This window comes from Chinchilla lanigera, unplaced genomic scaffold (assembly GCF_000276665.1).
Source record: "Chinchilla lanigera isolate Chin_1 unplaced genomic scaffold, ChiLan1.0 scaffold00047, whole genome shotgun sequence".
Classification (NCBI taxonomy): Eukaryota; Metazoa; Chordata; class Mammalia; order Rodentia; family Chinchillidae; genus Chinchilla; species Chinchilla lanigera.
In genome coordinates this window covers 17,536,734-17,562,328 of record NW_004955448.1, presented here as the reverse complement: position 1 = coordinate 17,562,328, position 25,595 = coordinate 17,536,734, and the positions used below count along the sequence as shown (strand labels likewise).

The following is a 25,595-nucleotide window of genomic DNA, read 5'->3' as shown; positions in this document are numbered from 1 at the left end:
CACACAAAACTCTCTTCTGTCATCACCATAAAGGTCTCTGACTTCTCTGTAAAATAAGGAAAGAACACGTCTTTGCTTATGAACATGGGAATAGTTAGAGGTATTTTTTCATTTATGCTAATTACCTATATTTAAAGTACCTGAATAAGCATGACTAATAATCTGAACACATGGATTTAAATTCTTCACATGCCCGATTTCACTTGGTCTTCATAATACTTCATAAAGTAAATAGTAATAGATCCCACTTTATAGGGTACTCCACAAACATGAATTTGAAGCGATCTGAGAGCTTACCCAAGGGGTCAGTGTTTGCACGGAGGCTTGTCTGACTCCAAAGCCTGGATTCTTGAACTTGAACATAAAAGAACTGCAAATCTGTGGCGTTCCACAGTGAAATCTGTTTCAATATCTGCACATATTCATGCTAGTACCCAGATCACAGATTGGGAAGGTACAGAGCTGCAGAACTGAAAAAGATCTTAGGAACTGTCTAGTCCAAACTGTTTACAGTGAAATATAGGCGCTGAAATTAAGAGACACAAATACATACTGAATGAAAAGCTTAAAATATTGAATAGGGAAAAGTAAGCAATGAATCTTGCATTATCCCTGTATTCGTAGAACTTAATACAATCCTCAGCAAACGGAGAAAATCTGATACATGTTTGGGCAACTGAATTACATTATATGTTATAGGTTTTTAAACTAGAGGTTCTCAAAGGTCAAAAGAGGCACAAGACATTTTCATTTACACAAGGCTTAAAATATGTGAAAATGGATAAATCACAAATCTGTGATAGATGTTAAATTTCAATCCTGTTAGGTGATCTTTATACTTTTCTCTGTAACTTCATTTGGATATAAGGTCTGCAGTGCGTGTACTCGCCAATGTGTAACAATGAAATTCTACAAAGTACTGTTTCGTGACAGTCCAGCCTCAACTCCATGGACTCGATATATCATTACTCTCAATTACATAAAGCAAAATGTCTGGACAAAATGTCTGGACAACTCATATAGTCTGAAGTGATGCAACACTTTACATTCCATCTCCCTAGATTTCTAAATATCCCAGAGTGCACTATGTCAGATTTTTTAAGTGAGCAAATACAAAACCACACTAACACCAGAGGCTCTAAATTATTAAACTGCCATTATAGATAGCCAATGAAATTTGAAATAAAAGTGAAAACAAAACAAAACAAAACAAAAAAAACTGCATTGTAATCTTCTCTGGAGTTCACTAATTCTAATAAACACATTAAAAGACTTAATAGAATAGTGCTAAATTATGTGGATGCTTAGAGATTTCTCATGTGTTGATTACCCAGATGCATGTTAGATTTTGCAGGAATTAGATTTGATATTATCTCCTTATTATGCAAAACCATGGAAAACATTTAATTAAAACTTAATTAAAATCTCCATGATGCTTCAACCCCATGGAGTCCATTTTTCAACAACAAGCAGGAAAGAAAGCCTCCAGGACAAGCCGGTTTCAAAAGCGCTGCACTGAAACTCAATTTTCTTAGTGCTTGTACCTCCCTAAATTATCTTCCATCTTCCCAACAATTTTTTGCACTTTCACAGCCCATGACGTGACCCACTCATCCTAAAAGCAGTAAGTCTGAATTGTAAGTGTACGGCTTTTGACAGTTACTGGTGCTTCATTCCTTATAGAGGTTTTAAATATCATATGAAAATAGGGAAATTCATACAGCATCTGTCTGCCACACAGTGGGCTTCACATAATTATTAAATAAAATTAACAAATATTAGATATGTGTACACTAAAAGCTTTAAGACTCTAACACAATTTTTATCTTAAAATATTAACGAAGAAGTAGTGAACTATTACCTGTCTTTGCGATTAGAAATCTTTATGTGGAAATATCTTCTCCAGTAGGATATGTTATAGTGAAAATGGGTCCTCACAGTGCGAGAAATCCTCACGTGTGGTCGTAGGGCTTACCGTCTAACAAGACAGTCCGTTCTTCTCACACAGTTTAGCTCCCAACATAAAACAAGTGTCATGAGCAAAGCACTAGCGACCAGCAATAAGAACAAATGAGCTGCTGATTCAGGAAACAGGACGTGTGAGTCTCCAGAATCACCGTACTGAGGGGAAGCTGGACACCACGGAGGGCATACCTGACGATGACACTCCCACCAAGTTCTGGCGTAAGCTTTACTAACCCATGCCGACAGAAGTCAGAGTGGTAATTGTCTTGTTCATGGTTGGAATTTAACTCGGGGAATGATGGAAAGGAGCTGAAAAAGCCCCGAGGTTACAGCATGTTCTGCATTTTGACAAGGACCAACTTTATACAGATATATGCCATTTTCAAAACCAACTGACCTGTCTACTTGTGATCTGTGCATTTTACTATATACAAATTATACTTCGTATTTTTAAGAAGTAATAACCACATTTATCATGCAGAGTTCACCTCAAGGAGATCAGTCTCCCAACTATGATATGGTTGCTGCACAGACTTTGGCACTCCTCTTTGGAAATCCACCCAGAAATTACAACAGATTCTTTGATACCAATGGCAGAAAATCCCCCAGGGTTAGTTAAATGTGAAATCCCTGAGAAAAGTGTCGAGGCCACCCTGTATCACCACTTTAAAGGGAGCAGTTTTAATCACAGGTTAGAGGGCTGGTACAGCATAATTTCATTGATAAGTTAATTACACCCATTGTACAATGCACATACACATGCCATGGTTTAAAATAAGAGCTATACTAGAAAAAGCACTTCACATTTTTCTCATATACTACCTATGAGATATTTTCCGATGATATTTTAATTTGCAATTACATTCGTTTAATCCCTACTAATAGGAAAGCGATTTTCTCTATCCAGATCCACCTACCATCTAATACATATATCGCAGTAATCACATTTCTCTCTCTATTGCTCCTTACCAGTAAGACTGCAACGGAATGGAATAAATCTTTAACGTTCCATTTGGAATAGTAGACTCTACTACCATAGTATTTTATTCCATAATTCGGATGGGTAGCACAGATTCACTTACTACACAACTCATGTTAAGGACACAAGCAAACATCAGCAATATGGCTGACCAGAGGCCTGCCCCAAGTAGTTCATCTTAAAGAGACCCTTGGAAGCAGGTGGGGAACCCACTCTGAGTACCTACTCTGGCTCCGAGGAGGCAGCAGGTGACCCATACACACTCTCCACTTCAAGAAGCGATTGGTGAGAGGATCCGCACAAACCTCAGATACTGATGGGTGTATGCCTAGCTCCTTGGTGCAGCCCAGCCCTCAGGTGGCCCTCGGACACTGGCAAGCACCAGGACCCCAGTTCCAGTCAAACTGTGCAATGCTCTAGGCTGGAATGACTGGAGACAATCCACCCTCACATAAGCCGCAAGGTTACCCTGCCCCACAACTGGGTGCACTGAGGCCAGAGGCAATGACAAACCACCCTACCTAGTAGATTTGCATCCCAGATGTAGATCAATCCCACAAACTCCAGCAGCTGACACCCTGGGGACAGCCACTGACAGGGGTGAATACAGCTGGAGAAGCTATGCAGACACTACATTACAGCCACCTGGAACCAAAGTCTGTGCAGCCTACTCAAACGACAGCCTGGGACACAGCTCGGGGTAAAGGCTGTGCTATGAAGGCCAGCCTATAAAACTGGCAGAAGTACCTAATCTGCCAGACATAACCATATCAATGTAGAGGAACAAAAAATACGACAAATCAAGGTAACATGACATCTCCAAAGCAACCTAACTCCAGTAACAGACTACAAAGAAAATTGATGAGTTGTCTAAGAGCAAGTTTGAAATGATTATTGTAAAGGATATTCAATGAGACACAAAAGAATACAGGCAATTCAACAAAACCAGAAATACAATTTATTATCAGAATAAAAACTTCAGCAAAGACAAAGACATTAAAAAGCGCAACAGAAATCTTGGGGCTGAAGAACTCTACTAGTGAAATTTTTGAAAATCTGACTGAGCACCCCAGTCAACAGATTAAATCAAGCAGGAGAAAAGTATAGCTAAATTTAAGGGCAGTTTAAAGAATAGTCAGAATAAAGAAAAATTAGTATTGAAGTATATGAAGAAAATAAGTATTGAACTTTATGAAGAAAGCTTAGAAGAATTACGGGACAAAATCAACAAATATTTGCATGGTGGCTCTTTCAGAAGAAAGACAAAACAGTACAGCAAATATAATTCAGAAAAGAACTGCTGCCAACTTTCTAAATGCTGGCAAAGACACAGACATCCAGGCTCAAAAACCTTCAAGGATCTCACATAATTTTAACCCAAATGGGGTTCTCTGAGGTACATCATAAACAGACTGTCAGAAGTACAAGATACAGAAAGAATTCCAAAAAGAGCAAGAAGAAAGTGTCAGGTAACACAAAATAAAAATCTCTGTTAGACTAATAGCAGATGGTACAGTTTAGAAGGAAATGATGTGATATATTCAAACTCCTGAAAGAAAAAAAACTGCAAACAAAAAATATTTCACCCAGTGATGCTATTCTTCAGAAATGAAAGAGAAACAAAGTCTTTCCAAGACAACCAAAAACAGAGAATTCATTCTCATCAATCTGGCCAACAAAGTCAGAGATGAAAAGGAGATGTAAAGCTGATACCACAGAAATAAGAAAGGATCACTTGGGACTGTGATGAATAACTACGTACCAACAAATTGGAAAATGTGGAAAAATCAATAAACTTGTGGACACATACTACTTACCAACACTGAACCATGAAAACATAGAAAACTTGAACAGATCCGTCATGATTTATGAAACTAACTCAGTAATAAAAAGTCTTACAATAAACAAAAGTCTAGGACTGGATGATTTTATTGTTCAACTTTACCAAACTTTTAAACAAGAATCAAGATCAATTATCAAACTATTCCAAAAAAATTTAATAGGAGAGAGCCTTTAAAAAACCAGACAAGAACGTAACGAAAAAAGAAAACTGCATAATATTTAAATATGTAAACTACACACTGTAACGTGTAAATAAGGAGCAAGGTGGATAAAGGGTATCGTGAAGGAGGAAGAAATTACTCAAAAGGAAAGGGGAACTAGGGGGAAGGAGAAAGAGAAAGGAAAAAATGAGAGTCTGTATTTTTACATGAAATAAATCGGGCACACATTTCAATGCCACATTGCTTCTCTAGTGGGAGAAACTGAAAAGGTAAGTAAGGACCAAAATGTGTAACAGACCCTGGGAAACAGGAAGAAAATACTCGAATGGGAAGGGGAAGAAGCAGGGGGGCAAGGGAAAAAAGAGGAAGATTAGAAGGAAGAAAATGGAAACAAAGCTTTTGTAAATAAGGAGAAAAAGGGGTTGAAGCGAGAAGGGTTCGGGAAAAAAGAAAAACCAAGAAGCATCATGTACAGGTACAAACTTGCTGGAATGACTGTGATCATTACGTATATCTAAAATGTGCCAATAACATCAATAACAAAAAGTACTAGTAAAGAGAATCCAACAGCACATCAAAAAGATTATACACCACCATCAACTAAGGTATATCCTATGGACTCAAGGATGTTTTGCTATATACAAATTCATAAAAATGGTATATAATTAGCACGGTAAAATCAAATGATTAGCTCGACAGATGCCTAAAAAGTACTTGAAAAATTCAACATTTCAAGATGAAAAGTTCTTCATGAAATGAGATACATAAATTACATACTTCAGCACGATCATCTGAAATTTGAGACCTTGTTTGCAGGTTCCAGCAGGGGAGCGCAGCAACCGCTATACCCTTGATTGAGGAAACAGGCCTCCTCTATGGGGGTGGTCGTCCTCTTCCCCTGAGCTCCGAGCTCGGAGGTAGGCTCGGGGGCGGGAAGGGGGAGGGCACCCCCGCCGAGCCATCCAGGTCAGCCAAATCAACCCTGGTGACCAATGGGTGGCAGATACTGCAGGCAGATCCCTTCACATCCAACAATGTGATTTTCTCATTTTATAAACTGATTTTTGAAATGGGAAAATGATAGGAATAGTTAACAAAAAGTAGACAACTGGCCAGTGGATATAGGAAAACAGCTCAGCATCACTAATCATGAGGCAAATGAAATCAAAACTACAAAAATATCATCTCAAAAAAAGCACCTCACCCCAATTAGAATATCTATAATAAAATAGACGAAAGTAGCATTTGCTGACAAGAATGTAGAGGAGGGGGAGCTTCATATACTGTTGGTGAGAATGTAAATTAGGACAGCCACTGTGGAAAACATTATGGAGATTTCTCAAAAAAAGAAAATTAGAACTACCAAATGATCCAGCTATCCCACTACCTAGAAAATATCAAAGGAAATGAAATCACTATGTCAGAGAGAGATCTGCATTCTTACGTTTAGTGCATACGACTCAAAGTCAAGATACGGGATTAATGAAGCTTCCCATCAATAAAAGAGAAGCCCGGAAACGTGGCACTCGTGGAGGCAGAATGGCGTGCTGTTCCGCCACATGAACAGCGAGATCCAGGCAGCTGCAGGAACACGGATGAAACTGGAGAACAGGATTTACACCAAATAAGGCAAACACCACTTTTTCTCAATCAAATATGGAAACTAACAGGGCTATTTTTGTAGAAGTAGAGGATTAAGAGGCATGTATACGATGAGGTTTAACAGCAGGTACCAAAATACAATGGCGGAGGACTGAGTTCTAGCACTCCACAGCACAGTAGGATGACTGTGGTTCTCACCAACTTATAGAAAACTGTGTGAAGAACGGAAAGTAAGGAATTCTGAAGGCTCTCAACAATAACAACAACAAAATCTTAAACGTTTAAGGAGAAAGTAGTGCTGATTACCTTAACTTTATCATCATACAAATGCATCAAATTATTATCACACTGAATCTCATAAATAGGTATAATCATCACATGTCAATTTTAAAAAGAAGAGAAAGAGCGAAGGGAACGAGGGAGGAGGGAAGGGAGGGAAAATGACAGACACAACCATCAGAACGTGGCCACTAGAAGGAACCAGGTGTTTAAACACGAACAGGTTTCACAAGACAATACAGCCCTTGGGTAAGTAGATCTGGGAAACCTGAATTTACTGCCTTCTGATAAAGTAATTTTTGGCCAAAAAGGCATCGCAAGTTGAAAAAAGTTTTGTGAAGTAAGCAATGTACTTGAAGTTCTAGTTACCTGTTCCGAGCACTGAAACCCAGGCCAGGATTCTAGTTTCTCTGTGCTAACCGTGAAGGCGCTGAGCGCGACAGCCTCAGAAGCCCCTGCCGCACGGATCACCTGTGCCCCTACAAATGCCTTCAAGTTAGACAGCACCCTAACATCAAGGGCAGCGAGTTAACGACAGAACTCAATCCAGTACAGACACGTAATCTTGACATCCCCCTGCACAAAATCACAGTTGTCTGCACAGAGACTTTCAGAGAACAGACAAATACATCTGGGGCATTCCAAAGGAACCATGAGATAATTCTGTTCAGATATTGTACCTGTTACTTGAAATTAACACAGCACTTCACAATCATCAAATACACTAGTGTTTTCATTAGATGTTAATCAACCACATTCCCTGGAATATGTGGTTATTTTAGACATGAGGATAGTATTTTTTTATATTTTCTAGGAATATGAAAGTACCAAGTACAAATGTAAAGCACAGAATTCTTAGTTGTTGACTGGGTCTGTCCAATAAGGTTCCAATTTTATTCTCAAACAGTTCAACATTCTTGGTTGTTCATCTTCCAGTGCCTACAGATTATCTCATTTATATTTTTACAGAAAGCCATTTGATAAAAATGAAAACTTATACTGTTTTACTGCCCTAATAATTCATTTTAAAACGTAACCAGTTTCACTGTCAAGAAATCATTTTTTATGTCAAACATAAATTATGTCACCCATCAACCTCCTCTTGGTGGAGTTAAATAATTCTGAACTGGTTTTGCTCTGAACAGTCTTTTCTAATACTCCTGTACTAGCATCTTATTTTGATCTTTGTGATTGCTTTTCAAGATTTTTAGACCCAACACCATGGTCTAAGAAGTACCTAGGGACTGGGACATGGCTCAGTGGCAGAGTACTTGCCAACCACGGGCAAGACCTTGAGTTCGATTCCAAGCAGTGGAAAATGGGGGGAAAAAAAGGAAAAACAAAAGAAGAACCACGTGGCCCATGAGTCAGCAAACTACAGCCTACAGGCTAAATATTCCTGACAGTGTAAATAAAGTTTTGTTGGAATACAGCCATGATCATTAATCTACGGCTATGTGCTTGCAATGGAGACAACATGGCCCGCAATTCAGAAAAAAAAATTACCATCTGGATTTAAAAAAAAAAAAAAAATTGGATTCTTGACCTAGTCAATGAAATCATTTAAAATGTACAAGGCCTTTAAGTTTCATTCTACTTGTGAGCAAACAGGGTTTGGTCAGTTGTAGCAGATGCTTTTCAACATTTTCAGACCTTCTCTTTCTGGAGTAAGATGGCATTTATTAAGGTTGATGTAATATAACATCATAAAATATGGAGGAATGGCAAAAGCTTAAGAGTGTCCTACAAGATCTGCAGTTCAAGTTGATGATCGTTTTCTACCACCAACTCTAAACAGGAAAAACTTTCTCAGTAAGAGTGAATTTGTCCTCACATAGGAACACAGAATCAGAACTTCCTAAGAAAAGGCACACAGAAGTCACACAGTCCTAGCATCCTGTGACCGCCTTCTGATATATACCCGTATTCCCTACAGTGCATATAACTGAGGACACTACACTGAACGCTTTCAGCGCAGTGAAGCTCCCTAATGAGGGAAGCAGGCTGGGTGGGACTGCAAGCCAGGGGCTGCAGGAACCCAGAGAGAATGTGGCTACCACTGTATCAGAATGCATCTGCCCCACCTAGCAGCTACTGAGTGGCCGTGAGTCCAGAGAAGACAGGCCTTCAGACTTTCTTCAAGCGAAACTGTACTTTAAGTCTTAAAAACCCTAGTGTATGTTGGAGGTCAGCACTGCTAGGGACAGAAGCCCTCGCCTGTGCCCACCTGAAGCTGCAAAGATACTGAAGTTGTACTCTCAGTTGAGATATGACTTTTAAGGAGATGACCTTAACTAAAGCTTATTTGAGAAATGAAGAGAATGAGGCTCAAAAGTATTAAATTATTGGCCTAAGATTACACTGAGTGAGCTGGGCATGGGGGTGCACGCCTGTAATCCCAGCACTCAAGGAGGCTGAGGCAGGAGGGTCACTGTTAATTCAAGACCAGCCTGAACTGCATAGCAAGACCCTGTCCCAAATCTCAGAAGCAAAAAAAAGAAAAAGACTGCACTGAGTGTAGTTTGTGTAGAGCTACAACTCTTGTCTACTGCTATTTTTTATTCACTGCTTCACAAACACTTCTTAATTAAGAGAGTTTCAATGGACCCATTGAAGATATGATAGAAACAAAGAGGGCTGTCAATACATGTAAGTGAAAATCCACAAGAAATGCTGACTTATTAAGGATTTTATACCTTCAGGGGTTCATGGATACCTGGTTCAGTGTTTTTTGATTCATTAATATGAAGAAACCATAACATGCCAATAATGTCATATAAAAAAATATTTTATAATGTCTAAATAGGCTTCATTTACTATTGCCACCCATTTATTTCACTATGTCACCTTATTATACAACAGTAAATTTGTCAGACAAAACACACTCCGAATAGTGATCATATAACATTCTTTGTTATATAAAAGTGATGTTTTGTTCAAATATATTACATCAGATTTAGAATAAATTATCATTTGATTCCAACCACTTTGATAGATCTAAAGAAGTCTTCTTGAATCACTGATTTGTACTTATTTTCAAAATCCACTTATTAACATTTTTGTCTGGTCAAAGAGAGTATCTCTCCTATGCTCTCAGAATACTTTGTGTACTACCTTCATTGATTCTTTTGGGATCATTTTTTTTTGGCCTTTGTATATACCTGCTCAGTCATTTGAAGATGAGAGAGTAATTTAAACTCTAACGATAGTCTCTGCCACAAAGTAAGCATTCTATTAATGTTAGATGAGAGTTAACACTGCTCTCACAAGACATTTCACCAGGTCCAGGTTCAGCTGAGGGCTTCATTTAAAAAATTAGGTCAAGCTGAGCACGGCAGCACACACCTGTTATCCCAGTAGTCTGGAAGACGGAGACAAGATGATTGTAATTTCAGCCAAGTGTGGGCAATTTAGTGACATCGTGAGATCCTTTCTCAAAAAAATAAATAAATGAGTATCTCTATCTATGTATTTCTAGCTATAGATATAAAGATGTGAGCACTACTTTGGTATTTTGTCCATTCTAAATTTTTTTTTTAATAAAGGAAATATATGAATGATTAACTTCAAAAACATTTCTCTACGTAGGGAATGTGAGAATATTCCATAAAATAATGGTTATATTTAAAAATCCGTATCTTGAAGTACAAAGGAATACACTTCCAGATCAATGCGGAATGAGGAACGAGGCAGCCTTCTGTATTTCATAGACCAAAAACCTCAACAACAATGGCTTACTACACAGGATCTGAGATTGTCTTCTTTCGCTACGTAGCATGTTTCACCAATTGGTCTATCTGATTTTGACAAATTCCCTACGGTTATATACAGTAATTTATTTGTTCTTATAAATACCCACTGAAGTGTTAAGAGAATCAGGCCTGATCAGTTAAGGACAATAATAAAATATATGAACAATAAACAAATATGTGTATCTCTGTGTATTCATATACATAGAATATCTGCTTAACTTTTAATCAGTGGTGACTTTTAATTCAATCTTATTTGAAGAAAAACACAATGATACTTCGTTTGCTTTGCTTCGTTTCTATCACCACTCTTTTACTAGTAATGTAGAAGTACAAGAAACAGTAGAGCAAATCAAGCATAATTCAAACCAAGAACTTAGAGCCTACGTAACTATAGATATTCCTGAGTTAATACAGGCAGACAGTAAATCCAGTTTGTGGTGAAATTTTCTTATTTTCCATTCTATCTCACAGTTCTTTTTCCAAAGAAAAAGGAAACCTATACAGAATGTGGACAGACAGAGAAATACAGGTATTTTAAACCAACTTACAAAAGCAAGAATCTTTAGCCCTCATTCTACCACTGTTCCCAAAAAAATCAGAACAAGTATTAAAGTAAACCGACACTTAGATCGCACTGAGCCCCATCCCTAATTGCCTATGAACACTCTGGTCTCTGAAGGAAGTTGTTCAATTGTTAGCACCGGGCCAGCAGGCCCTACCCTGTACACTTGCTGCACTCTGAGGGCAGAAGGGTGAAGTTGTCCAGTACCCAGTCCTTGATGGCCTGCATTTGCTTCTGGCAGTCTGACCCACAATAAAAGAAAAAATAACTTCCTAAGCCCAGATTCCTTGCAGCACAAGGGCCATGCACATGCCAGACTTCCATCAGTGGTGCCCCCTGCTTCCCTGGGAGCTCTCCAGTTCCACATCCAGCTCTCCACCTTCCCATCACTCTGGGGGACCCTCTTCTCCCCAGTTACCTTCTAGTGAAATCATCTGGGGCTTAAAGTAACCAGATTCTTTTGCTTGGAACCAAGAATCTCAACTGATCAGAAAGTTATTAGAGTTTCTAAAATTTCAATTTAAAATAAGTTTCTGCTACCTCTGCTAATGGGAACCCAATAGGGGTCTGTTTATATGTGAACAAATCTCTTTGGGGCATTTGCAAGTGAAGAGAGAAGATTGGCTTCACATTTGAGCATGGCCTCTCTGGCTAGTTAGAGATAGGCTTCTATACAGATTAATTCCTACAAGAAGCAATTAAAGCTAAATTCTTTTGATGTGCTGGAAGTTGAGATAAAGATGAAAAACTACTCAACTCTCTAAATTCACTAAAACATTTTAACGGAATGTGTGGCTGTTTCCAGAGACTGCTGACCTGGTGGAGGCTCTCTTTACCCGGAAAAGTGCAATCATTACTGGCAACGAACAGACTATCTCTGAAAGATTATTCTCTAACACCTTCTCCAAAAATAACACTTCTAGATTTTTGCCATAAAGAAAAATTTTTGTATTCACAAAGTAAGTGGATTTCATGTCAAAAATTTTAGTCAGTTTCTCCTTCGTGAATGTGGGTTGAAACTAACTGAAAAGGAGCTATAACAAAACAGGGTTTCCTTTATCTACAAACAATATAAAATGCGCTGAATGACTAGAAATACAGTAGTCACCAGGCTGTTGTGATGGCCAGCGGGGTGACAGCAATGGAACAAAATAACTAAAACTACGGTAAGGCCCAAAGGCATTTGTTTCAGACAGGTCACACAACCTCGCATTCATGCTCAGCCGGGCAAATGTAGCTGTATCTGAAACACAGTGAGAATTTATTTAAGTTATAACCTGCCCAAAGTAATGTCCCATGACAATTATCTTGCAAGAAAAAATATCCTTTAGACCCATCAAAAATGTATTTGAAAAATTTTACTAAAGAATGTAAATTGCAGAAATTTGTATTTCCAAAACAGTAATCTCAGTAAGGAACCCTTGTATACTTTTCAGACTTGTGACTGCCCAGAAACAAATCCAGACGCCTTTTTGTGATGCAAAGCCACTTGGTAACTTCTTTCCTATTACCTTCTGCGTGCGGTTCTCCCATCACTTAATGTCCCATATTTTACATCCTCCACTGCCAAGCCTCCCCACACTGCTCTAAAACCTTAGTGGATTTTCATACTCTCTCGCCTCCAGCTTGTTGAATGCCTCTCCTCCCATCTGTTCTGTCTACAAGTCACGAGATAACACTTGTACACACTGCCCGAGGAATACAGGAGGGAATCAACTTCGATGACAAAAAGGTATCTACAATGAGCAGTAAATTAACAATGATTCAGAACACCCTATGCACATTGTTCGAGGCTGAGCACACGACTTGGAACAAAACCAAAGAACACTCCGCCTCCTCAGAGTTGGCATTCTTTCTGATTAAAAACACGAAGTAAGTTGTGTAGTCAGCTAAAAAGTATTCAGTACCAGACAGAAGAAAAAATTAAGGTGGGACAGGAAGATGGACAGTGTCAGGGCAACAGTGCAATTCTAAAGAAAGTCAACATATACCCACGGGAAGGAAACGGGGTGAGAGCCCTCCGACTGCTCTGAGGAGAAGATACACAGGAGGGAGAGAAGTGAATGCAGAGCTGGAGGCACAAACACGTCCAGAGCATACACGGAGAACAGGACAGAGGCCAGTGGACTGGAAAGGAGAGACGGAAAGAGAGAAAACAGACGTGAGCTCCGACAGAGAGCTGAGTGGTGGGTTCCAATCATAAATTCCTGTGCGCAGTATGTAACGGAAACTTTTGCAGCATGTGGTGAGTGGAGAACAGAAGCGAGAGAGAGGCCGAAACAAGGTGCCAGTGACGAGGCTACTACAAAACAAAGCGGGCGACGGCAGCTCGGGTGCGGGTGCCCAGGAAGACGGCAAACGCTGACACACTTCCCACTTAGCGTGAGCACGTAACGAATTGGGTGCAGAGTGGACTGTCCGAAACACTGGGCATCAGGTGGCCAAAAAAGAGAAAATTCACAAGTGACACCCAGACTTTCAGCCTGAACAGCTGGGGAAAGCAGAAAGGGAAAACCTCTGGGGAGAAACAATCCAGTCGGGGAACACAAAAGCGACTCAACTCTGAACATACCCATCCCCTCAGGTAAACGATCTCTGAAGAGTGTTTGTTCCCTTGAAATCTGTGGCTACTAGTAAGCTACTAAAGAGCATAAACTCACCGTTTCTGAAGAGTCTATCATCCGTACACCGCCGCTCCTGCATTGCGGAAGGCGGCTACACTTTATACAGTTAAGTCAGTTCAAGAACAAAACTAAGGGTAAGCGCAGAATAAACATCACTAAGTTGGATGTCAAAATACATGACACAGTAAGTTGTAGAAAGCTGGAAAGTGAAGGTACTCCTAACTCACCTAGCAATGTAAAACTTCCTAAATTGCTCCTCCACTTACATGCATGAAAAATTGGATTCCAGATTTTTAAACAATCATTTAGATTCCAATAGAAAAATACTTTTCAATCTGTTCACAAAAATCTTAGTTTGGACAACTCTATCATAATATCCTTGAGTAATGTGACATCCATCAGTGAGTAAGGAACCCAGAGAGCCTTCCTCAGAATACACCACAGCTTCAGAGACAAATACATTAGAATTCGGATTTAGATAGCTGTGTCACACATTTTATGTGTGTGCTGCCCCACCAGGTGATTCAGACCTGCATTGAAGACAGACTCTGTGGACCCTTATCTTCTCGCCTATCCATCAGCAAGGCTCGGGGCTGGGGCTTTAGCTCAGCGGCACAGCGCCTGCCTGGCAAGTGCAAGGTCGTGAGTTCACTTCTTACAGTACCTAAAGCGTCAGATTACTTATTTGAGAAGCCATTTCTCATTTGTCCAAATAAATGTATTATTTTCTAAACTCTGTTTTATGGTTTAACACTTAAATCAAAAAACATATGCACACAATGATTTAAGGGTAACAAATTTAAACTGCACACCACTGCGCACACAGTGCCCCGCCCGTGTTGTCAGGGCAAGCAGTCATGGAGACGGCGGAAATGTCTTGAATGTACTAGAAACCAAAATTTTACTCAAGTTTGACATTACAAAGCTTTGAATTTTGCCCAAACCCATTTCACTATCCATTTTTGGAGTTCAAAACCCATTAAAAGAAGAAAAAAGACTAAATGCATAAAAATGCTCTGATTCACATCCAACCTAAATAGGGAAACAAATGTGCTACTTCCATTGAGACCAATGGTTGCCACTCCCCACTCCCCAACAAACACACACACACACACACACCCCATGCCCAAGCACATGCAGTCTCCAGCTGAGTGGATTACGAAACATATGGGAAGGGCTTCCCATGAATCTGCTAAACTCTGCCACAGCCAATGAAAAATTAAAATGTGTGTCTCCGAGGGCAGACAAGCAGGGTGAGGGCTGCAAAGACATCATCACTAATGCAAGGAGCAAAGCACCAAGTCAGAGCTGGGTGGTTACCTTTTTAATATAAAGTGACATTTCACAGAACCACTGGACCGTGAGTCCGACCGTCTGATAATTTCCTCAGGAACTGAGAACACCAAATTTGTGCGGGACAGTATTAAATTGGGGTCAAAACTGATGGGCAGTTTCAAGTTCCTGTTTGTCTCTAAATCGTTCTGCAGTATTCTGATAGTATTTCCATGCACTGGCCCACACTTGGGTATTAATAGGATTTTTCAACAATTACGTGTCACGGATGCCATGGCAGCACCCATTTCTGACTGATGAATATTGTCTTTTCAAACTCTGTCAGCTTCCCTAAGCCTGGAAACAGCACAAGAATACTGTGAAGGAAAACAGATTCAGGTCAGCAACCCTGAATACAAAAGCTCCACTTGCAATATATTTGTAGAAGTGAGAAAAGCAATTGCCCATGAATTCTTGGTGAACCAAAAGCAATTAGATTTATAAAAAAGAAAACTGTTAGAAATAAGTGCTCCATAAAAAAACAGCACAGATACTATGCCCATGACTAAAGTCGATCAGAAGTGATAGTGTTTGTATCAGAATATTCCAAACTTGTTAAAAATAAGTGGCATCATTTTTATTCAGGGTGACTAAGAAATACAGTTGGTGCTTTCAACTTTGTTGATACTGTAACTTGGACAAGCAGGAATGCTTTTAAAAGGTGAATTCAAAATATGTCAGACATGGTAGGGCTTAAATCTCTCCACAAAATGAAATCTAATACTGTTCTTTTAATGCAGGCTTTGAAAGAGAGTGTGAGTAACAGCTTAATCAACCCCCCACAGCTAAGTGGATAGATGATAGTGGGAGCAGATAGGAGAGGCCGAGCTGCCTAGCAGAGCAGTGCAGGAAGAAAAAACTGAGGAATATCATGTATTACAGACAGCGCTTCTCTGCCAGGTTCACAAAGCACTTCCAGTGACCTTGCCAGGTAATCCTGGAACACTTCATGGGAGATGGGGGTGCGGGCTGTGTACTGCTTCTTTTATACAGGAAACAAAAAGAGTACACGCACTCCTTCTCAAGGTCACACAGGTGAGAGATCCAGGCACAGAATTTAAAGTTCCTAACTCTACCTCCTGGATTCCAACTGTGCCAGACCAGGGTATTCCTGTCATCTCTGGGTGGGGGCTTTGGAATGAGAAGATATTAAATACAGAATCCAAAGCAAAGCCAACCAAATGAACATGAAGAGGACATCTTTTGAGTCACACTCTTCTAAAGTTGTACTTTATTTCTGACTGACTGATAGAAAACTCCTTAAAAACAGGCAAATCTTTTTATTGTAATCATTCGCTTGATTTATGAGTTGAAGATGATACCGGTCAAATTCACTTAACATTTTTGAACCTCAATCTGGTAACTCTAAAATATATGCAAAGAGAGCCACGATTCAATCAGCTAACATTATCACATTCCAAAAAAACGAGCCCAAAATGTATTATTGAATCACACAAAGAAATTAAGAAAATGATTGCCAATTATCTTGACAAGAATTCCTTAATTAATTGCCAGCACTAATACCATGTTATCTTCCTTATTATTAAAACAATGAGACTCCTATTAAAAACTATTCATTAAAGATTCATTCACTTCTTACTGCATCCTGCTGTTTCATATCTTATGTAGCTAAAGGGCTGCTTCCTAGAGTACGAAGTACCGCTGTGCTGAGAGGCAACACCAACTACAGAATTTATGTGGAGAGATGTCACACCTCTGAAAGTTCCCTCCAGAATGCCAGAAGGATACTACTTATGGAAGCACACAGAGCTAGTGCACACAGTCTGGGGTGGGGGGTGACCGTGTGCACACACCCACCTAAGCTCTTGGTAAAGGGCATGCTCCTTGCAACTATTCCATTTCCTAAGGACTACTGAACATCAAAACTGCCCTTCTTGTGGACTAGCAAGTGACAAGAAGAACTAGTTAGCATGAGAAACACGGGACTATACCTCTCATAAATTCAAGGCAGTAGTTACCCGAAGGGGGTAACTCTACAACCTCCCCTAGAGGACGGCTGGCAATGTCTAGGGAGGTTTTTGTTTTATATAAAAGCTAGAAATGTTGCTGAGCATCCTTTAGGCCATAGACCTCACAACAAAAGAATCATCCAGCCCAAATGTCAATCGTGCTGCCATCGAGACAGCTTGATTTAAAGAGGAACTGTCTGTGTTCTGCTACGAGTAGCCACTGTTGCTCTTAGTAAGCTGAGCGGAAGCTGTGACAAGATTCTAGCTGGTACCTAGATAACGCTACTGCGATAATTAGAACCTAGGGACTCTTTCTAGCATTTTCCCCATAAGTGACCCTGAACGAGGAATGGAGTAATTGGCTAAGACTCCTGTGATTGCCACTCAGTGCTGCGACCCTCAGCCTCTCTCTGTAGCCCCGGCCTGATGCTGAGAATGGCTAACATTTGAAATTAGAAAGCATGAAATCCTGTGTATCCGACATATCTGAATTGAAGCCAAGGAGACAAACCAAACCTTAGTGTGTAACCTCCGTTGGGAAATCTTTGTTCATTTTAATACTTGTTCCGTCAGCTGTCTGGCTGAATGACAGGTTTTTATCTCTAATGCGAGTGGCTTTGAAGGCTACTTGCATTATCCATTCCTTAGCAACTGCTGCTGAAACCACAATGTCGCAAACTGATAATTAAATCCAGCTGCCTCTACTATGAATTTAATCACATCAAAATTAGCAGCAGTCGTCGTGGTTGTTGGTGGGTTCCTTTTTCCATTTCCAGACAACATAATTAACTTCACTGGTCTCAGATTAAGTGAAACTCACAGCTAAATAATATGATGAATTAAACAACTATAACTACCATTCATTCAAAGAAAAGCAGTCGGGTCGTTAGGATGCTAAACCAGTTCCATGCTTACTTATAGCTACCGTCTGACCTAATACACATTAACATTAGCTTCAACATAGAACATAGGTACAGTTTCAGATTCTACTTGCAAAAGCCCAAGTTAACTGACAATGTATTGCTCAAAAGAATTAAGTCCAGAGCCCACAAACAAGGCATAGTTCACAACGTTAAAGAGCCAACCTGTCAAACACTGACAAGTTCCCCACTAAAATAATATCAAAATGCTCTCGTAGCATTTAAATAATACAGATATATGTGTACGCATTCTAACTGATGTCAGATAATCTGTTACAGTTCAAATGTTTCAAAATTACATGATTTTTAAATTACAATGACACCTATAATGGTTCATGACCTTAAGTTCACTGTAATATACTATATATGCTACTTAAATATATACAATTTTAATTATATATATATAAAAAATTTGATGAGAATTTTACATTATTAGCAAGACAAAAAACTTTCCATGAAAGTAACACGTTTTCTAGCACAAGTCTAACATTGGTTAGTGGTTATTTTTATAGAGCAAACATTTGGATATAAATAATCTAGCCTTGTTATAAGTATGACCTATTCAACAATGACTCTATTCATTTTACACTGCAGCTGTGACAAGTCACTACAACCTTGCCATCTTAAAACAACAAAACTTTCCCATTTCGCTATTTTCTGGCTCATAAATCCTACACAGGTTTCAGTGGGTTGAATCCAAGGTACATCGGGAAAGGTTCCTTGTGGACGCTCTGCGAATTTGTTCTTCCGCTTGCTGCAACTCGCAGAGGCTGCCTGCATTCCTCGGCTAGTTTCACTTTCCCCATCTTCCCACTCAACATCACAGCACCTTCATATTACTGTCTTGTCACAGTGCAATTCTGCACACGTAAGTATTCAAGGGTTATACTGCACCCGCCCGAAGAACCAAGGCAGTCTCCGTATCAAGGTGTTTAACTTTAATCACATCTGCAATGTCACTTTTGCTATGTTAGGGTCTAGGAATTCAGATGTCAACATGGAGCTATTAGTCTACCTCCAAGAGTGACTGTTGAGTGAATTTTTATATTAATATACATTATCAAAAACAAAGGTATATAAATGATGTAAGAAAGTTTTAACAATTCAATACTTTTTCTTTCAATCACACATTACAAAAGAAAAAATATCTTTAATAGGAAGCAAACACTGGCAATGATGTTTAAAGTACTAATAGAATAACTGAAATGAATTTAATGTCATAGAATAAAGTGACCAAGAGAGAACTCATAGTGGACTTAAGTTTGATCCATTGTCCCAAAGTACTGCCAGGTGCACATTCTTCTGCCATACACAACTTAAACAAACAGGACATCACCAAACTCACAATACTTGATGACAAGCTTTATCTTCAACAATCATTCTTTTATTTAGAGGAGGGATATCCTATGACTTTATACATTAATTTTCACACATATCTACCATATATGACAAATATGATTCATTATAGTCTATAGATTGTCAATCATAGTATCTGGGATTAAAACGATCCTTTTTGAAAGGCATCTTTTGGTAGAAAGAGCCTTTAAGTGGTCTATCCAGACACTCAAACCATGAATTTTAGTATTTTGTTTTGTTTTTTTGTTTTTCTCCGGTACCGGGAACCAAACTCACGACCTTGTGCTTGCCAGGCAGGCACTTTTGCCACTGAGCTAAATCCCCAGCCCCAAATTTTAGTATTTTGACGTACCAGTTAACATGTTTCTTCTTAACAAATCCCAGAACTTTGTGGTCTCAAGAACAGACTTTCTGAGAATGACTAAATCTATAGTTAGTGATGGACTATCAACAATTTATAGATCCTACCTGGATTATAATCCTACCTGGATTATATAGACACAACAGTTAAGAACTATGCAAATATAAACTATAGCATTGTTCATCCATTCAACTCATAGTTGATAAGTGACTCTTACATGTGAGGTACTACTATAAGCTCTGTGATAGCAATAGAAAAATTCCCACCTTTGAGAAGATTCCATTCTATTAGGGTAAACAGTCAATAAGCAAAATACACAATATAAGAGATACTATTAAAGACTCAGGTATACAAGGTCCTGAGTTCAATTCCCAGTATCCCCAAAAAACTCCAAAAAAAAAAAAAAATTATAGACTCAGGTGAAAACATGCAGTTGCATGGCCGAGAAGTGTCAGCAGCAAAAGAAATCGGGGGCGGGGGGGGGCAGGGGGAGGAGTAAAGTTGTGTATGGAGAGGCCAGGGCACCTCTGCGGAGGAAGTAACAGTGTTTAGCTAACCACTGTCAGGTGTGACCTCATCACGCCGCACTGGCTCAGAGGAACTGTGCCTGGGATCCGCCCTCATTCTGCTCTTCGGGAACAGTTTAGTCAAGTGTTATACACAAGTTGTTTCAATATCCCAGTGCCACGTACCTTATTCATCTTGTCTTGTTCGTATTTGGGTTATTGGTGTCACTTCTTCCCCAAAATTCTCTCTTCATGTGAACAGTGTGTTCAAAGCTTTAATGTCTACTACACAGCAGTCACTTTGACTAGATCTATACTTCCTTACCAGAACTTAGATACATGCAAATCTAGGCAGTTTCAGGACTCACAACTCTCCTCTACTGCGTGAATTTCATAGTAACGAGGACCTTCTAAAGTTCCTTTCCTGGTAATGGGAGGGATACATCGTAACAGCATGAGGCATCACATTTAGATTTACTCATGGGAAGAGCAGCCACCATTTCTGAACGGCATAACACTGTACATAGGCCGGAGCTCTATAAATACTCTTTGAATATGTTACCCTTTATCTACCAGGTGTTTTGTATACAGGATAATCCTCAATTTAACCTTACAAGGTGAAACTTATGGTCCCCATTTTACATGTGACAAAACATGCTGAGAAAGGTTAAACAATCTTCCTAAGGTTGCACAGCTGAAAGGCACAAAGGCAGGATCTCTGCCAAAGTGACAGCCCTCCTCCGCAGGGCGCCTCTGGAGCGGAGGCTTCACACCCTCACCTCTTCTCACAGGGTTATCGCAATGCTCTCCATTCTACCATGAGTAACTGTGGCATAAATCATGCCCTCCTGCCTTCCTGTATATTTTTTGTGATCTAACTGATTAATTTGTGCTATAATTGGATATTAAAATGGCACTGCCTTAAGATAAAAAGTAAAATGGGAGTTCTTTGAAATCCTTTGGGGATGGAACTTATTCTAGGTTAAACATTTTTCCTAAATAGTTAAAACCCAATCTTCCTTATTCTAATTTTTAAAATAAAACCATTTCTAAAACATACCATGAGTGCCTTTTGACTCATTTATAAAACTCTGAGGAAACAGTTCATAACATCTCAGGCTCATTATTGGGTCATTAAATATTTAGTAGGTTCAATATATAGATTTACAAATCTTTTGTCCTATCAGCATAGGCAGGCCTAGAAACAGTCCACTCAGTCCAGTGACTCTATGACTGACTCGTGTCTTTCACACAAAAGCAAATGAAAAATATAACTGACTGCCGTGTAGCCTGGCTACTTTTCTGCCAGATCAGTTAGGGAGGGATGAGGAGGAGGAGGAGGAGGAAGGGGACGAGGACGAGGATGACGACGGTGTGGGTGACAGTGATGGATGGTGTGGTGGAGATAATGGCAGCTTACTAGGTTCCTGCTACACGCCAGACAGACAGTAATCATTCAATAATGATTAATAATTAATCATTCAATAATCATTAATCACTCAATACTGACATCAGTTAAGGATTGTTCCTCTTTTTTATTTTATACATGAAGAAACTAAGGTGGAGAGAATAAATAACCCTTCCAAGGTATCCAACTCAAAATTGCAAAACTCAGCTAAAACATAATGAAGTCTAATTTCAGAATGCTTTTAGCCACGACACTCTACTGGCTCAAATTAAGGAAACAGCAGTCATTATTTGAGATCTCACTTTCCAGAAAATAATTGTCTTATACGTACACTGCTGCTAGCTCTCCACCACCATTCAGAGCAGCAAAGAACATTAACTCATGCTGATTAGCTAATGATGTCAATCAAAGACAAGCCCTCTGGGACAGGTATTCACCTGGAAAATCAGAGTGTAACACTGGCAAGCCTCAACTCTGAAGCCAGACTGCTTGAATTCCAATCCAAGCTTTCGTATGTATTAGCTGTGTGACCTTACCAAAGTTTAACAACTATTCTGTCTCAGCTTCAAGTAGTGATGAGTATCTACTTCATGGAGACATCGTCAGAATGAATTTAGCAGTCTGCAGGCAAAAGGTACGGGACAGTGTCTGGCATTAGGTGCTCAATAGATGAGCTACTAGAGTTTCATCTCTACTAATGAGGGGATATTCTACCATTTAAAGAACTCATGCAGTAGTAATAAAGGTATAGTCTCCCCCATGGATTTCGATGACTGGAGCATTCCAGAAGAACAGAAGAGAATCAGAGCACAGCCACTGTTGCGATCATGGTGAGCTATGAGGCAAGCCGCCTTCAAGCTGGTCTCAGCTCCATCACTTTATAAAATTACAGGTGCCGGAAGATGCCGAGATATTCAACAACAGCTGGCAGAAGTAAGAATGTGATAGTTTAAAATGCTAAAAATGATGGTGAGCTTCTAAAATCAGTGGATTTCATAGAATAACTGAGACAGTAACAGGCCTGAAAAGCTCACTGTGAACTCATTCTACAGTACCAAAATGCAACTATTTTCAATACTGCAAGTCCACCGGAGAGTACATGTGTGGAAGCCCGTGTTCGGGAGGGTCTTTAACAAAAGCTGCACTCCCTGTGAGAGAGTCCCATACTCTGCACTAACGCTTGCTACAGGCAGGGCACAGAGTCCACGGAAGCGCCAACCCCTCCCTCTGCCAACCAGCTCTCTTCCCACTGCTCCTCGGCCTCTAACCCTGTTCCTCTTTGCTGCAAATTTCTAGTGGTTTTCCTTCTCTTTCTTCTTTCTCATTCCTCAGCTTTTCTCACTTTCAATTTTTCGAGCAAAACCATTAAAGTTACCCTCTCTTTGATTAATAAACCAAGACACTACATCCTATTCAAACCTGAAGATTCAGCTGTTCTCAGCTATTCCTTATCACTGGTTGTGCCATTTACGAGTCCAGCTGTCTGCCAGGCATGCGTGGTGGCGCATGCCTATAATCCCAGCACTCGGGAGGCTGAGGCAGGAGGACTGTTGTGAGTTCGAGGCCAGCCTGGGGTACAAAGTGAGCTCAAGGCCAGCCTGAACTGCATAGTGAGACCCTGTCTCAAAAAGACCACCCCCAAAAAAACTGAAAACTGTGTGAAAGTTGCTGCCGCTTTGAGAACAAACTTCCTGTACTAGTGTCTGCCCCTCAGACTACACAATCCATGTGGATGGTGAGAGCTGAAATAAAGAATTTAAGAATAAAGTTCAATTTCTTTCTTGTATGAAATATTATAATAATGTCTAGAACATCAAGTCACTTTCCCAGAGAAAACACCAAAGTTTAAAAGAGAAACCAGAATAGAACTTAAAATTCCCAAGCCCATGTTCTTCTGGAGGACCTGGTCTGCACCTTGCCCCAGCTGTCTGCACGTGGGTGCCTCACCTTGCAGATCTAGGAAGTCTGCATTTCCTTTGCACTCTTGATCGTGCACTATTCTAGCAATTTCCTACAAGGCTCTTTCCATGCAGTTTACGGCTGTATATTTATTGGAGTTCATTTCTCAATGCTTCTTAAATCTCTATTATCATTCAAGCACTGTAGGTCATATGTGTCTGCCTTTTGGGTCCTAAACTTGGTATGCAAAGACTGTATGGTTAGCCAAAGAATTTGTCAATAAAGCCTCCAGTATCTACCGCAGTGCAGTAAGATGTGCTGAATTCCTGAGGTCCACAAACCAAGGTTTTCAATATCCCATTTATAAGTGACAGTTGGCATTCTCACTAACTCATATCAGTAACTTCGAAGTGGTCATTGTTGCATGTAGTTAATAGTAAAGTTTGTTGGAGACTCGTCAAAATTATTATAATAGGCACCATTTATTGGGTATTTACCATCTGTCTAGCAATTAAAATGGGTGCTACCCATACAATGTTTTCTTTAATCTTTCGACAGTTCTCAAACCAAGCATTACTGCCTCCATTGTACAGATGGGAGGAAGAGAAGAGTAACTGAGAAGTATGGGAACCCTGGGAGCCACTGTGTGAATGGAGTCACAGGTTCTTAAGCTTATGCAAATGAATCCCTATCAAAAAGATATTTCTCATGGTTCTTCTCATGCACATTCCACATCTTACTGTGCGTAAATTCACACGTTATAAAAAAACCAGCGGCTCTCTCCTTTCTAAAATGTAGGCTTGATACAGTTGCAACCTTTCGAGATGCAGAGGATGCAAGTGCCTGAAAGTTCAGGGAGATTTTCCTGGGAAAATTTACATTCCTATATCATCAGTCCCCTTGTGACCGAAGAACCTAACCGACTGCAAGGTATTTCCAGACAGGCTTTGCGGGCTTCTGAGGGGCTGAGACACTCTGGCCTGGACCATGGCTGAACCTACCACCTAACAAGTCATTAGTACTAGCTCTTAACTAGCCTAACTGGCAAAGACAAACGTAACGACATGACTGCTGAATGTGTACTTGGAAAGCCTTCAAAGCAAACAGTTTACTCTGTGAACACCAGTTCTCCACCGCAAAACCATTTCCTGGACCCTTTCTTCCCAAATAAAAATTGCCTGAAAATGTACACAGGATATTTAAGTGGTTCCTGCTGAGACTTGCAATGGGCTGTTTATGACCATTTCTAAACTTCTGCCATCAGAAATCTTAGTGCTGCTACGGTATCTCACTCAGTCTCTCTTCCATTCTGATTAGACGAAAAATGCAAACTACTCTCTTCTCTGCTCCATTTTTGCAAGGTTAGCCAGCACTTGGAGCCAGTAGCAATTGAAAGCTAGTAGCTAGAAAGTAATTTACTTCTTTGAGTCTCACTCTTCAGAGCCAGTACAATCTGAGTACAGTTTTGCACCACAGACATTAAGGGAAAATGCCTTTTCAAGTGGTTATTCTTGAATTCATTTACTTTTGACACACACAGTGAAATCCCAATTCTCCTGCAGGCTGCGGTGCCTTTGTTTGCTATTTTGTGCACTGTGCCTCTCCTCGCATCTTTGAATGAACAGCTGCAGAAGTTTCGGAGACTTGTCAGTGCCTCTTCAAGACAGACTATTACCAATGGAACTCGACTGCTGGATGCTTGTTCAATCACCATTTTGCTGTGTCCTTTTTTAAGAAGAATGAGAAATGACAAGAGTCTCACTTTTAAACAGGTCCCATGAAGCATTCCAATCTTTGGAAGGTGCACTTTCAAACAACAAAACTATTTCTGATAAAAGGGGCTAAGACTTATAATATGATTATTAAAACCTAACACATCCCTTCAAATCTACAGAAAGAAGATGCTCCTGTGGACCAGAAGTCATTTTACAAGCCACGGGCAGAAAAGGTGAATTTGCATTGCCCAGTTAAAGTAGGGGACTTCTCCCCCCGCGCCTTGCGCCCAGGCAGCCAGTTCTCCGGGAGCTGCAGCGCTCCTGGGTCCGAGTGTGGGCCGGACTCATACCACCGCGATTCC

At 39.9% G+C, this 25,595-nt stretch overlaps 1 protein-coding gene across 9 annotated transcripts in view; it reads right to left on the bottom strand.

The window, feature by feature from the left end:
- Positions 1-25,595, bottom strand: part of LOC102013566 — a 399,641-nt gene that overhangs the window by 270,910 nt on the left and 103,136 nt on the right. The window lies entirely within an intron of this gene.